This window comes from Gobio gobio (assembly GCF_949357685.1).
Source record: "Gobio gobio genome assembly, chromosome: 8".
Taxonomy (NCBI): Eukaryota; Metazoa; Chordata; class Actinopteri; order Cypriniformes; family Gobionidae; genus Gobio; species Gobio gobio.
This window is the reverse complement of record NC_137114.1, coordinates 18,228,098-18,244,378: the sequence shown is the minus strand read 5'-3', so window position 1 is coordinate 18,244,378 and position 16,281 is coordinate 18,228,098.

Sequence of the window (16,281 nt, the reverse complement as noted above, 5' to 3'; positions counted from 1 at the left end):
AAATCATCATATTAGAATGATTTCCTAACGCTCAAAATACTTAAATGGTTTGAGTAGGACAGACTTAAATTAAACAACTTAGTTCAGTTAAATTAACTTTTATGAGTATTTAGGACTTTCATTTTCTTTTGAGTTCACAACACTGACATATTTCAAGTAAACTGAACTGTTTTCTTTGTTTTGAGTTTAATTAACTGATTTCCTTTCATTTAGACTAATTTAAGTTTAACTGAAAACTGTGCTGGGATTTTTTATTTCCCAGCATGCTTTGCCCATGGCACTCGAAAGGGAGAGTAAATGCTAAAATTAAGTGTTATATAATGTTTTTGTGTGTGTGCAAGATTAATGGTGAGGGAGATTTAGTAGTGAGTAATGTTTTGTTATGCTAATTTAGAAGAGTTTCTGTTAATGTGGGTTTTTTAGAGAGTTACCATCATGGTGGCGAGTGGCGCATGCGGATTGATTTGAGAACAGCTAAGTTACATGTTGTTATATCTAGCAAAATATTTATGTTGAGATAACCTGATAATTTTAAGTTAAATGTATAAATTAGTGTACTCAAATATTTCAAGTTAAGAACAATAAAAATGTACAAAAAAAAAACGTACTTAAAAAATAAAAAATTTACTTTTTTGAGTTCTGACAACTTATTAGTGTTTATAGTGAAGTAAATATCTAATTTGATTTTCAAGAACTAAAAATAAAAAAGTTACTAAATCTATCAAATTTGTATGCTATCAAAATGTATGAGTTAGCTAACCCAGTACTTCAGTTTAGGAGCAATGAACATGAACGAGTAGGCTACTACAAACTCTAAACTTGATAGTTCAGCTTACTTAAAATTGGAAACATCATAACTCAAAAGATTTGATGTAACTGATTACCTGAAAGATCATGTGACACTGAAGACTAGAGTAATGATGCTGAAAATCCATAGGAATACATACAATTTTGAAATATATATAAAAAAAGAACACATGTATTCTAAATTTAATCGGAAATTTTAATATAAAATATAAGTATAATAATTTGCTTCATATCAGTTAATCTCCATGAGGAATGGGGGCGCATTTGGCAAAACGCTTCTTATTATTATTCTTTGTACTTTAACTGAAGGTGCCAGAACACAGATCTAGTTCATTCTGGCCCAATTTAACCCCCGGGTCCCTCTCCATGAAGTACACTTTTGATTAGACAAGGCCACGAATATTTCCTGTACATCATAGCCTAAACATCATGAGAGAATTCATCACATGATAAATCACGGTAGACTGTGAAGTACATCTTATAGCGGTGTGCGTGTTTGCTGTGCATGTTATTCATGTGATCACGTCTGGCCACAGGGCAATAAAAACACATCTCTCTTTATGTATAGTGTTCCACAGATGAACTCCTAGCTGATCATGTCAGCAATACATTTAGCGTAACACATTCTGTTTACATCTGATGCTACACTACAGCTCCATGTGAGTGAATGCCATTCACTTACACAAACCCTGCAGATGTAAAATTAATCATTGCCACTTGACCATGTTGTTTATTAATAATAATAATCATTTATTTTATTACAAATAATAATGCTAATACTTGTCTTAGATTTATTTAGCTTGTGAATGATGGGCTTTCAGTCAATATTTACAGATAGGACTGTGAAAGTTAGTGTTAAAATGTGCTTTTTATAAGCATGCAAATGTTCGTTCTTTAATACAAAAACAAATCTCATATCCAGGCATTTTTTTTTTTTTTTACACAGTGTGATTTTACACATGCAGGATCATTATACAGGGCTTTTTACACATATACTTCTGTTAAGTCTGTTATGTCAGGATATTTCTGTTGGCTGTCTAGGTTAAACATTTACAAAATACTTCAATTAGATTTTGAAAAGTTTGATTGAAATCTAACTAAGGACATCATTTTCTTTGCATTTCAGGATTAGATTTTCTAGCAGTTCTTTATTTCCCACCCTTTCATCAGTCATATCTTTGATTGACATCTCACTGGGCTCTGCAATTATTAAGCTACCTCAATGACACCTCACCTTGTGAATGCTTACTTCGACACATGAGAAACAATAGCAAAACAATGAGTAGCTGGTTCCTGGATATAAGATTAACCTGGACCTTTGCGTGTGTCTGTGTGTGTGTAACACTCTTTGTGAGGACCGGTAAAGTGAGGATTGGTTTTAGGTGGTTTTTGATTAGTTTAAATTGGTTTTATGGATAAGGCTATAATTAGGTAAGGGGGGAAGTTTAAGGACAGGGTTCAGAGTGGGGACTTATTTGTGATGGGTAGGGCTAGGGTAGGACCTGTCAATGAATGTCCTCACAAAGATAGATGTAAAAGAATGTGTGTGTGTGTGTGTGTGTGTGTGTGTGTGTGTGTGTGTGTGTGTGTGTGTGTGTGTGTGTGTGTGTGTGTGTGTGTGTGTGTGTGTGTGTGTGTGTGTGTGTGTGTGTGTGTGTGTGTGTGTGTGTGTGGTTCAGGTAAACCCTCCGTTATGGAGACAAAATGTCTCCACAGAGATGGAAATATCTGAAATCCTTGTGGGAACATTTTTGGTCCTCATGAGGAAAACAGCGTATAATCACAGTAAACAAGGTTTTTGAAAATGTTAAATAAAAAAAAAAAATGTGTGTGATGGGTAGGTTTAGGGGTAGGGTTAGTGTGAGAATACACAGTTTGTACAGTATAAAAACCATTACGCCTATGGAGAGTCCCCACAAAGATAGTGAACAATGTGTTGTGTGTGTGAATTGGATATGGTTGGCTTTGCTGTCAGTTACTGTAAGAACTGTAACTGCTGAACTTTAGCACATGTCGTGCATGGTTTACTTATGTGAACTTCAAGATGAATTAGAATGGAAAAAATGTGTTTTGTTTTGGTGACTTTAGTTACGAGTTTAACCAGAGATTTGGTCTGATTAAAACTGAGTGACTCTCCACTGCACACAGTTCAATGTGTCAGAGTGCAAATGAGTCTGGTGTGCTCATGGGTAAATGATTATTTCAAGTGTGTGTGTGTGTGTGTGTGTGTGTGTGTGTGTGTGTGTGTGTGTGTGTGTGTGTGTGTGTGTGTGTGTGTGTTTGGGGGGTGGGGGGCATAGTTCCTGATGAGAGTCAGGAAAGAGAGAGAAGAGAATAGAGAGAGATGTGGATATTTATAGGACATTTACCCTAAAAATCAACCTTTCAAAATACAAAACAAAATAATTTAAGTATCCTTGACAATTTTTTCTATGTGGAAATAAGGGCCCGGTTCTGCTCCAAAATGACAAAAAAGCACCATAAAACTACTATAAATACAACTAAAATAGTCCATATGACTTATATCATAGCTGTGTGTGAGGAATACAGTGAAATACATACATATATATATATATATATATATATATATATATATATATATATATATATATATATATATATATATATATATATATATATATATATATATTTTTTTTTTTTTTTTTTTTTACTAAAGAGCAATGTTTGGTGTCAAATGACATCAACACAACATTTTTGTTGTCCATTTCAGAGCTTTGATGGAAAGGGAGACATACATGGCAGTCTTTATAGTCATATAGGCTACTTTTATAGTGCTATTTTTGTCATTTTGGATCTTGTCAGATCTTTTGTGTTCCAGGGAAGAAGAAAAGTCATATTGGAATGACAATTTTTGCTTTGGGTGAACTATCCCTTTAAGACAAAAACAAAAACCAAAAACCACAGATGTCCCGAAATGCATAATAAAATGATGAATAATGAATTAGTGATGAATAAAAAAAGGATTCACTAACACGCATGCAAACACAAACACTGCCCTGTGATGATCTGGATGCTGATTTGTTTTCAATAGAGAGTTTGTCTTCAGAGACTGTGATTAGTCATGGTCAGCCAAGGAAGAAATTCTACTATTTTTCTTTTCTTGCAATAAATCTTATCTAATAATCTCTCTTAAAGCATAAAACATATCCAGTTTTACTCACCAAATTTCTCTCTTTGGGGTTTATTAAGGATTCCTCACTGTTTTCCGACAAAGTGTGAAACTTTCTGAGAAGTTCAAGCGGGATCTAGATTGTGAGGAACTGTATATCCTTGGCCGGAGTGTAAAACCAATCCAGATCCTTCTGTAGGAGACACCAAAGAGTCAGATGCACTCCAACAGGAACTCCAACAAACACACACATACAATGAAGAGAGCCGGCCCTGAAACTCATTGGTCACATTACTCAGCATGTGGCCAATTAGGAGTGCTTTAGAGAGGAGGAGAACACCTAGAGTCACTTCTCTCTCTCTATGTGTGTGTGTGTGTGTGTGTGTGTGCGTGTGTGTGTGTGATGAAAGGAACAGTACAGTAGCTTTTCTTTCTCACCCATCTTTGTGAAGCTGATTTGACTGCTAAACTTCTTGCAACTACCGTTTCTCTTTTGTCTGAGGAGTAAAAACAGATTTTGTCCTTTTTTTGTTGGTGCTTGTGTTAATGCCTACATTATATCTCTCCTTTACAGGAAAGGGTCACAGCATTGCTGATGATTGGTTGATGGGTTTACGATCACATTTTATTAAGTTCTTGGTTATGTTTCAAATGAGACATAGTGAGATTACTGGGGTCTTTTTCCTCAGGAGAAAAACATGAGAAGCTCCAAAGTCTCCATTTAATCTCAGTGAGGTCTTGGAGAAACAACTGAGATTTAAACAACTCTCCAATGGGCAAGACCTCACTTGTAAAATTGAACAGTTAACTAACCATACTCTATTAGGATTGCACTTTATTCTGCACTTAAATGATAATAAATGATATTTCTGGTAATGATGTGAGGCTAATTGACAAATTTGCGAAGGAAAATAGCTGCTTGTGGGAAACTTTAGTGTTGTAACAGGACCAGCTTGACGAAATGAGAGCTCTACATAAAATAAAGCATTGAAATGTCAACAAATAAGTGTTTTGTGGTGATTTATGAACAGCTCCTCAGGCAGGCTCATCATTTTCTCTCACATGGCATTTGAATACAGAATGGTTGCATCACACATCAGATGGTCTCCGTTCATTGCAATGATAAGAAATCCAAAGGTGTTCACTGTGAACTAGATAATAGATAACAGCTAACAGCTAACTAGATTCTGTAGTTAGCTAAAGAGCAAGCAATGTTGTTAATTTACATTACCTTGCAGGCGAACATAGCAATTACATATTTATATATAAATAAGTTCTATGTGCTCATTTATTTGTTGTCATTCTTTCTCCATTTTCCCTAACATTTGTATGCCATTTACTCACCTTGTGTCGTTTTAAACCTGCATGACTTCTTTAGTACATCACGGGAAAACTCGTCTTCCATGAAAGCATCAGTCATACAAAATACTTAAGTGAAAGATATTATTGTGAAACAAATAATTGCATACATTATCCTGTTCAAGAGTACCACATGTTGCCTCCTCAAGCGTCAATGACCATTCGCAGCCTTTGTAAAAGTTGTGCAGACTCTCAATTGTCCCGAGGCAAAGCTGGGCCTCAACATCTTTGAGAACTGTGGGCAGAACTCAGACGTGCAGAGCATGCAAGGCACTAAAGAACTTACATGACCTGCAGGTTTTTTGTCAACAGCAGTAATTTATGAATTTACTGCCCATTCATAGTCAGAAGATGTAAATGGATGTCTGAAGGATTTTGGGATATATGATCATCAGCTTTGGGAAGTCAGAGTTTAGAGCTCAAGGAGAAATTACTGTACAAGTTAGAAATTTTGTTCTGTGTTTAGGGATTAATAAAAAATGTTTACAATATCACTATGTTGGCTTTTTTCATAATATAATTTTCATGATATAGCCGCGTTTCCACCGCAGGAACTTTCCCCAGGAACTAAGAACTTTGGGGTGGTACTCTGTGTGTTTCGACCGCAGGAACCAGGGTCTAAATGAAGTTCCTGGAAAAAATCTCCCCCTTCGAAAGTCCCTGCTTGCGAGGTAGTATTTTTTCAAAGTTCAGGAATTTTCGGGGGGTGGGACTTGGGCGCTGAACCTGCTGATTGGTTGAGCTCACGCAGCATTTTATTTCAACTGGCATTTTTAAAAGTCTTTTGCGAGGATCGTTCAGCGTTCAGCAAATATCAGTCTTGCTCTATCTGTCCGATGGCGCGCGTTCATCTGAGCCATCTCACGGTCAATGTCCGTAATAGCTGATAACATACATAGTCTTATTTTAAATCTAGCTTTACGAGCTTTCAGAATACGCTTTAGTATCATTGCTCTTCTCTTTTCCGCAGTTTTGTTAGTTACCTCTTTAATATTTACCAATGCATAACCAGCAAAAGCAGCACAGCTTGAATCTCAGTCGCTCGCAGACCTACGTCACCGGACTAATTTGCCTAATCTTCACGGTACTTTAGACCGCAGTGAAAACGCTGTCTGGGGGAAGAAAAAAAAAAGAGTTCCTGTTATAAATTGCTCATGGTAATTTTGATGGAAAATATGGATCTACTCTTCAACACAACAGTAACCCCAAAAACTCACACATACCAGAAAACCTTTTAAATTCCAAAATAATTGTAACATACTGCTCTGAGACACAAAGGCTGAATATCCAAACTCAGCTTTATTAAAGGATAATCCACAATCGAAGTAAAAAACTGGCAAAAGATCATACACATGCAAGCAGTCCAAACAGACAAACAAGACAGGAGAGACAGGCAAAAGGGTAATCCACGGAACAGGCAAGTAATCTAAAACCAAGAGACAAGAAACCAGGGAAACCGCTAAGAAATGCAGTTATACAACAAACAAGACTTCGCAATGAATGACGGAGATAACCAGGCTTATATAGGGTGAGGTAAACAGGGTAATGAGACACAGGTGTAAACCATAAGTGATGATGAGTCCGGGCAAAGGATTATGGGAAATGTAGTCTTTGATGGAGTCCAGGGTGGAGTGCCCTCTGGTGGTAATCACGGGCACTCTCACTGTTGAATCGTGACAATAATACAATAACAATTCACATTTACTTGTATAGCACTTTTCACAATACATATAATTTCAAAGTAGTTTTACAGAAAATGCATGCGTCTACATTACAATTTAGAGTGATTCGTTATCAGAGGAGACTGTGTCCAAGTTATGGATTTCCGAATAGTACATATACAAATCACACAGTTAGCTAACAATTTATTAATAAACAATGTAATTATTTAAGGCAGAAACAATGGACTTATTGAAATAATGTGTGTATATATGTGTGTACAATATATTCACATTTATATGGGAACATGAATGCCAAAAAACAAAAACAAAACATATAGTCCTGGTCCGCTTAGCGTTCACACTGGCATTTTTAACAGCGAACCTAAAGTTACCGAACCAAAGGCATAGGGATACGGTCACAACCTGATCGGCTTTTATGACATATATTTCGCGGCGGAGCTGCTTACCGAACATTCAAAACAATGCTGTGTGCTGGATTAAACGCAATCATTTTATGCGCGTACATATGGTTTTATTTTTACCAGCTGAGAACTCACCGAAGAGCTCATAAAATTTTCAAAATATTAAAAACAGCAGCAGGATTTCCTCCGTTGTAGGCAGAAACGAAGATCTGCATATATTGATGAGGCCCTTTACCTCCTCGTTGCTCCACGTTTGCCCTCTACTCATTTTGGATACACCGATCTTCTCGCGTCATCAAATCAGCTGACTTGTAGCGACATCTTGTGACAGCACATCCTGTTTTTGGTTTCTTTACATGTCTTTGGTCCATGTTGCGTTCATATATCAATCGAACCGCACCAGAGTTTGTTTGGAAGCGGACCGAGACCGATCTTTTTAACGGACTCGGTCCGCTTGTTTGGTGCGCACCAGGGTTCGGATGGCAGCGTTCACATATGTTCAAATGAACCTCACTAACCGAGCAATCGCACCAGGGTTCGTTTTAATCGAACCAAACATGACAAGTGTGAACACAACCTTAGATTGTTTAAAAACATTTACATGAATAAGAGCGTGATCATATAATGTAACGCTGAGCAAAAATGGATAAAAAAAACAGATGCTGTGTTAATTGCGTTAAATATTTTTAATTCGTTAAACTGAAAAAATTAATCGCCCGCGTTAATGCGTTAATTTACCCAGCACTAGTATCAATATATAGCCATATAAAGTCAAAGCATTTATTGCAGTATATTGAAAAATATAAGCACTAGTTTTCCATTTATGGAAATGTATTGTCTAATATATCGCATTATATTTTGCAGTGTATTCCCATATATCCCATATATTATATCAGTGTTGGGGAAAGTTACTTTGAAAAGTAATGCATTACAATATTGCGTTACTCCCTTAAAAAGTAACTAATTGAGTTACTTAGTTACTTTTTAAGAAAAGTAATGCGTTACGTTACTTTTGCGTTACTTTTTCTCACCTGGACTGGGCTTGTTTTTTTGTTTTTTTTAATAACAAAAAAGTTCTACTTTTGTGCAAATGTAAAGACCTCAAACAAACCTTTCAGCTGTGCTGCCATTCTGGATAAAGGAAGAATAGGACGCAGGAGAAAATGTTTTTACCAATTAAAACAAAATATCTAGTCATTTTTGCTCATGGTTTAACTGAATCATCGAAGGCTAGCAGCAAGACATTGGTCAATAAAGGTAGATTTAAATGCATACAAATATTTGCTTTATTTAACATTTAATTATTAGAGGTTTGCATAGTATTTTGATTTTGCATTTGACTGACTATATTCATTTTGAGGAGTGAGATTAATAAATTCTCACATTTAGTCTAGAACAACAATAACCATCATGTTTACACACAACGCCTCTGCACTTACTCATGATTTCTCTCAACATGGGGACAGGAGAGCTGTCAGTCAAATAAATGTGAAAAAGTAACTAGCGTTGTTCATGTGTTAGCCCAATAATTTCAATTACATTGTGAGATAAACGACATACTCCGTCCTACACGACTATGAACACATTAGGTGTGTTCGACATTGGTTGCAGCTGAAAACGGTGACATGAAGTCAGACACTTTCTGCTTCCCGTAGTGACGCCCTGTCCGTGCTATGTTTGTATACATTATCACAGCTGAAGTTAAATAAATACAATATTTGTCAAATAAACAGATGTTTCATAATCACAGACATTTTCATTAATACATTACACCGCTTAATACAGCATCTGTTTGGAAAAGAATAAAGCTCAGCATAAACCTATAATACTTTGATGCCATACGTCAGTGACGTGGTATCAATGCTGTCTCAAGTCGGACAAAATTTCTAACTGGCATGCACTGCTTCAGGTCAGCTGCTGATCAGTCTGCGCAGGGCTGCATGAAGTCAAACAAGCCTATTTCCTATCATGTATGTCTATGAAAGACAATTGAGCCAGTCAGAGTAGGTATGGGGCACAAGGTTATTTTCGTAAACGAAAACTGAAACTAAGACTAAAACTATTGGTCAAAAAACATTTTCGTAAACTGAAATAAAACAAATACACATGTTATTACAAATAATTTACTACTAATAATAATATTACTATCCATGTGGAGACATTTCCCCACTAAGGGAATCACAGCACACGCACGCTTATTTAATCAAACTGGCTTCACAGCAGGTAGTGTTGGCTGTAGTCAGATGACTAGCTCATCTTTACAGTTTTTTACAATCACTTTGGCACTAATTTCAGAACCTCAAAACGGTCATCACTTGTAACACAGGCTGTCCAAAACCTTGCATTGTGCATTCACATCTTTAATGTTTCAAAAAACAAATTTATTGTGAAATACCATTGAAACATTCATTTAGATCACCCACAAACACTGTGCCATTGTTCGTACAATCATTAAATATTGTAGTACAAAATAGGTGATACATGTTCCATTATGTTACTACATGTAAATACATCCCTGTAAAAGTACTGCAGTAGTAGAGAGAAAACTACAGACACAGTGGAATCATTGAAGAAAATCTGAAATATATTGATGGAAAACAATACAGTACAATCACAACATAGATTTATTTGAATCAAAGCAAAATAATTAGCTACAAAATAGAAAATAAAAGACTGTACTGTAAAACATCAAATGCAGTGTTCCTCAACTTGCTTGTTTGTACTGTAAAAAGCAAACATAGGAGCGATTACTGTACTTCTACATTTTTATCAACTCAGTCTTGTGGATTTGGCCACAGGTTCATCTACATCACAATGGATGTTTTCATTAGACAAACATCTTAGAAAAAACCTTCGGGCATGGCGAATCCAGGCCTGACACTGGTCTGCTGTGATGTCATTCCATGCGTCATCCATGGCCTGGAGAAGAGTGACTTGCTCATGAGGGTGCCTATAATAAACCTTCCATCTCCATGTGGAGAAAAAAATCCTCAATCGGGTTAAGGAAAGGAGAGTATGGGGGTAAATACAGGGTGGTAAATGGGCCTGGGACCATGCTTGTGCCATATAAGCATGGTGGACCCTGACATTATCTCACACAATGACATAGGTCACGCCATCAGCACTAAAGACCTGAACAAGCTCATCAAGGAAGGTTACAAGAAGAGCTGCATTATATGATCCAATACGAGGTCTGCGTCCCACCACACCATCTTCTGATATAGCCGCACACAATGTTGGCCCCTCATTGTCCAGGTACTCCACATTGTCCAGGTACTCCACATTGTCCAGGTACTCCACATTGTCCAGGTACTTGAATGGTTGCCCGCTGGCCAATGAAATTCCAAACTCTCCTCCTTGTCTTGACCAAGTTAAAGCCTTCCTCATCCAAATATATGAATTTGTGATGGTTGTCATCAGTGTCCAGCTGATGAAACTGAACATACCTGAACACACTCAGTCCTCATTTGCTTCACTCTGTCTGCATTTCTTTCAAAAGGCACACGGTATGGTTGTTTTAAAGACACATGGTGCCTTTTCAGCATGCGTGCAATAGTCTGCAAACTTTGTTAAAAATTGTTAAACATGTCTTCATTGTCCAAAATATGCTGGCGAATTTCTGTAAACAAATATAATTTCTGGCCCGAACCAATTGGACCACAGCCTGCTCTTGTTGGTCAGTCAGAATTTTGCCTCTGCCTCCCCTATTTGGCCTAGTCTCAATTCTACTGGGAACATTACAGTAAGACGACACTTGGTCACATCACCTACTCTGTGATACACATTGGTATACGGTCATTTGACATTTGAGATAATGTTTATTCTCATTGCGGAAAGTTCTGATTATTGAGGCCACGGTTGACCTTCTGAGGTTTGGTTGCATCAATTACAAGGGCCTGCATCCATACAGTGCAGTACTGTCAATACTGTAAATAGTTTGAAAAGGTGGTACATTTGAAAAGGTGGAAACGGTGTCTGATACGTAAAGAATGATGATGAAATATTACATCCATAGATAATGTAGTCTAATTGGTTCATGCTCCACACTAATTGGTGACAATGAATCTAGTTATCTCTAAACTTTCAACTTTTTAAACTTTCATGATCTAAACATGGAATATTGTTTGTTTCCATACAAGAGTAATGTAACAGTTATCATTTTGAGCAATTGTATCAGTTGATAGTTGGATTCATTGTAATGAAGTGAATAGACACTCATCTGAAATTTAATGTGTGAATTGCCTTTTGAAATAGTAGTACTTTGATGTTAAGTTGTGTCATATTGAACAGGTGATTTTTGTTAAATGAACAAATGATCTTAGTTTTATGTGTATTGTACCCAAGCAATTGAAAAATTTGCATTTTGATCATTGGTTGTGAGTTTTGTGTCTAGAGTTTTGAAAAATGATGTCAATGTTCTGAAATCAGTGCCAAAGTGATTGTAAAAACTGTAATATGAATGAGTTTGTCTGGAATTTTCATAATTTTTACTTTTATATTTTTAAGTTGCATTTACACTCACCTAAAGGATTATTAGGAACACCATACTAATACTGTATTTGACCCCCTTCCGCCTTCAGAACTGCCTTAATTCTACGTGGTATTGATTCAACAAGCTGCTGAAAGCATTCTTTAGAAATGTTGGCCCATATTGATAGGATAGCATCTTGCAGTTGATGGAGATTTGTGGGATGCACATCCAGGGCACGAAGCTCCCGTTACACCACATCCCAAAGATGCTCTATTGGGTTGAGATCTGGTGACTGTGGGGGCCATTTTAGTACAGTGAACTCATTGTCATGTTCAAGAAACCAATTTGAAATGATTCAAGCTTTGTGACATGGTGCATTATCTTGCTGGAAGTAGCCATCAGAGGATGAGTACATGGTGGTCATAAAGGGATGGACATGGTTAGAAACAATGCTCAGGTAGGCCGTGGCATTTAAACAATACCCAATTGGCACTAAGGGGCCTAAAGTGTGCCAAGAAAACATCCCCCACACCATTACACCACCACCACCAGCCTGCACAGTGGTAACAAGGCATGATGGATACATGTTCTCATTCTGTTTACGCCAAATTCTGACTCTACCATCTGACAGAACAGAAATCGAGACACATCAGACCAGGCAACATTTTTCCAGTCTTCAACTGTCCAATTTTGGTGGGCTCGTGCAAATTGTAGCCTCTTTTTCCTATTTGTAGTGGAGATGAGTGGTACCCGGTGGGGTCTTCTGCTGTTGTAGCCCATCCGCCTCAAGGTTGTGCATGTTGTGGCTTCACAAATGCTTTGCTGCATACCTTGGTTGTAACGAGTGGTTATTTCAGTGAAAGGTGCTCTTCTATCAGCTTGAATCAGTCGGCCCATTCTCCTCTGACCTCTAGCATCAACGAGGCATTTTTGCCCACAGGACTGCTGCATACTGGATGTTTTTCCCTTTTCACACCATTCTTTGTAAACCCTAGAAATGGTTGTGCGTGAAAATACCAGTAACTGAGCAGATTGTGAAATATTCAGACCGGCCTGTCTGGCACCAACAACCATGCCACGCTCAAAGTAGCTTAAATCATTTTTCTTTCCCATTCTGACATTTAGTTTGGAGTTCAGGAGATTGTCTTGTCTAATTGTCCCTAAATGCATTGAAGCAACTGCCATGTGATTGGTTGATTAGATAATTGCATTAATGAGAAATTGAACAGGTGTTCCTAATAATCCTTTATGTGAGTGTATTTGGTGCTTTGTTCAATCTCAGACCATTATTTTAGTTTTATTATTAAGATGTCTTCTTAAGAGTTAACTCTAATCTGTGCAAGCATTCAACTTTGCTGAAATTAAAAATATTGCTTTGGTCTACACTTCGTTCTGGTAACTGCTAAACTACAACCCCAAATCAGAAAAAGTTGGGACAGTGTGGAAAACGCAAATAAAAAAAAAAGTGATTTCTAAATTTACTTTGACTTGTATTTCATTGCAGACAATATGAACACAAAATATTTCATGTTTTGTCTGGTCAACTTCATGTCATTTGTAAATATGCATCCTTTCCTGTCATTCAGACCTGCAACACATTTCAAAAAAAGTTGGGATAGTAAAGCATTTACCACTTTGTAATGTTGCCATTCCTTTTCACAACACTTAAAAGACGTTTAGGGACTGAGGACACCAAGTGATGAAATGTTTCAGGTGTAATTTTGTCCCATTCTTCCTGCAAACAAGTCTTAAGGCGGGCAACAGTACGAGGTCTTCGTTGTCGCATTTTGCGCTTCAAAATGCGCCACACATTCTCTTTTGGAGACAGGTCGGGACTGCAGGCAGGCCAGTCAAGTACCCGTACCCTCTTCCTCCGCAGCCAGGACTTTGTAATGTGTGCAGAATGTGGTTTTGCATTGTCTTGTTGAAATATGCATGGACGTCCCTGGAAAAGATGTCTTCTTGAAGGCAGCATATTATGCTCCAAAATCTCTATGTACTTTTCAGCATTAATGGTGCCTTCACAGAAGTGCAAGTTACCTTTGCCAACTGACACAACCCCATACCATGACAGACCCTGGCTTTTGGACTTGTTGCTGGTAACAGTCTGGATGATCCTTTTCTTATTTGGTCTGGAGCACAGCGTCCATTCCTCCCAAAAAATACCTGAAATACTGATTCATCTGACCACAGTACACGTTTCCACTGTGTGATGGTCCATCCCAGATGCCTCCGAGCCAGAGAAGTCGACGGCGCTTCTGGACACTGTTAACATAGGGCTTCCTTTTGGCACAGTACAGTTTTAACTGGCATTTGTGGATGTAACTACGTATTGTGGTACTTGACAAAGGTTTGCCAAAGTAGTCCTGAGCCCATGTGGTGATATGCTTATAGATGAATGACGATTCTTGATGCAGTGCCGCCTGAGGGATCGGAGATCACGGTTGTTCAGCTTAGGCTTGCGCCCTTGTCCTTTACACACTGAAATTCCTCCAGATTCCTTGAATCTTTTAATTATGTTATGCACTGTTGAATGTGAAATATCCAAATCTCTTCCTATCTTTCTTTGAGGAACATTGTTTTTAAACTTTTCAATAATTTTCTCACAAATTTGTTGGCAAACTGGCGATCCTCGGCCCATCTTTGCTCCTAAAGGATTAGACCTTGCTTGGATGCTGCTTTTGTACCAAATCATAATTACAATCACCTGTTGACATCACCTGTTTCAAATCACATCATTATTTAACCATTTTACCTCCTTACTAGCCCTAAATTGCTCCTGTCCCAACTTTTTTTGAAATGTGTAGCAGGTCTGAATGACAGGAAAGGATGCATATTTACAAATGACATGAAGTTGACCAGACAAAACATGAAATATTTTGTGTTCATATTGTCTGCAATGAAATACAAGTCAAAGTAAATTTAGAAATCACTTCTTTTTTTTTTATTTGCGTTTTCCACACTGTTCTAACTTTTTCTGATTTGGGGTTGTATAATTACTAAAACTAAAACTGAAACTAAATATATAAAAACTAAATAGAAATGTGATCACAAAATAAAAACTACTACAAAACAATTTATGAAACTAACTAAAACTAAACTAAAATGCATAGCAAAATTGAAAACGATATTAAAATAAAAACGCATTTAAAAATGCAAAACTATAATAACCTTGATGGGGCAGAGCGACACAGAGCGAACTGTGAGAATCACAACTCAGTCCTTCATCTGGACTGCCTACATTTCTGTTCTCTTTGGTACAATCCTCCTTTGACGCCAATTGCTCCTGTCCCAATGACTCAGGGACTACATCCAATGATGCAGCATTATCAGACCTGCAGGACAACCTCTGCTGAGGATCCTGAGAAGTGATTCTTTCCATCCAACTGGCAACTCGTTCAGACACAGGACACATCTCAGACACAGAACCAACATCATTCAGGGATGCACTCCTGCTTCCAAGGACAGATTCACCACTATCCTCAGGTGATTCAGGACCTCCCAACTCAAGCAACAGGAAATTCTATGAAATTTGATGAACAGTTTTCTCCTGGCCCGTTTTGGTGTTACAAATGCGCTAAATATGGCACTGGGGGTTCAATGCAACTCAATGGCACTGGGGGTTCAATGCGACTCCCACCTGTCTGCTAATTTTCTCTTCCCACGTTCACCTTTGTTGGCCAGGAGAACTTGATCAACCAACTCACCCAGGGTACAGCCCTTTGTCTTTCAGTTGTACAACTCGGTCTGACATTGCTGACTGGCGTCAATGTTCCTCTGAGCGACAGTCAGAGCCTCTTTCAGGTCATCTTTCAACCTTTTCACATTTTGTTGTAATCAACGACGTCACAATGTCTCTCAACAGTGCCAAACCTTAGGTAGAATGGAGCGTAGCCAGTGGACGCGTGCGAGGTACAATTGTATGCAAAAGTCAATGTGTGAAGCAGTTATGACTACTTTTCTTTAGACCATGGTGGCAGTTCTATTGAATTGTTCAACATGGCCATTGCCCATGGGATGGTAAGCATTTGTTCAGGACTTTTTCACTCTGGTAACCTGCAGCAAATCTTGGATCAGTTGGCTATCAAACCCTTGATCTGAGTGGATCCTGTCAGGGAAACCGTAAACACAAAAATATTGATTCCACAACTGTCATGCTACCTGCTTTGCCGACTGGTCATGACACAGGATGCATTAGCCATCCAGGAAAAATTACTAGTTACGACCAACATGTCCACGTTATGGCCTTTGGAGATTTCCGCAGTCCAAAAATCAATACATACTAGCTCCATTGGACTAGATGTTTTCACGCTCTCTAGCGGGGCTCTACCGGGTTCAAGTGTTTTACTGATGACACAGTGCTGCAACACTTAACATACTGCGAACGCTGTGCTCCATCTCGACCCAAAATAACCTTTGTCTTGCCAGGTG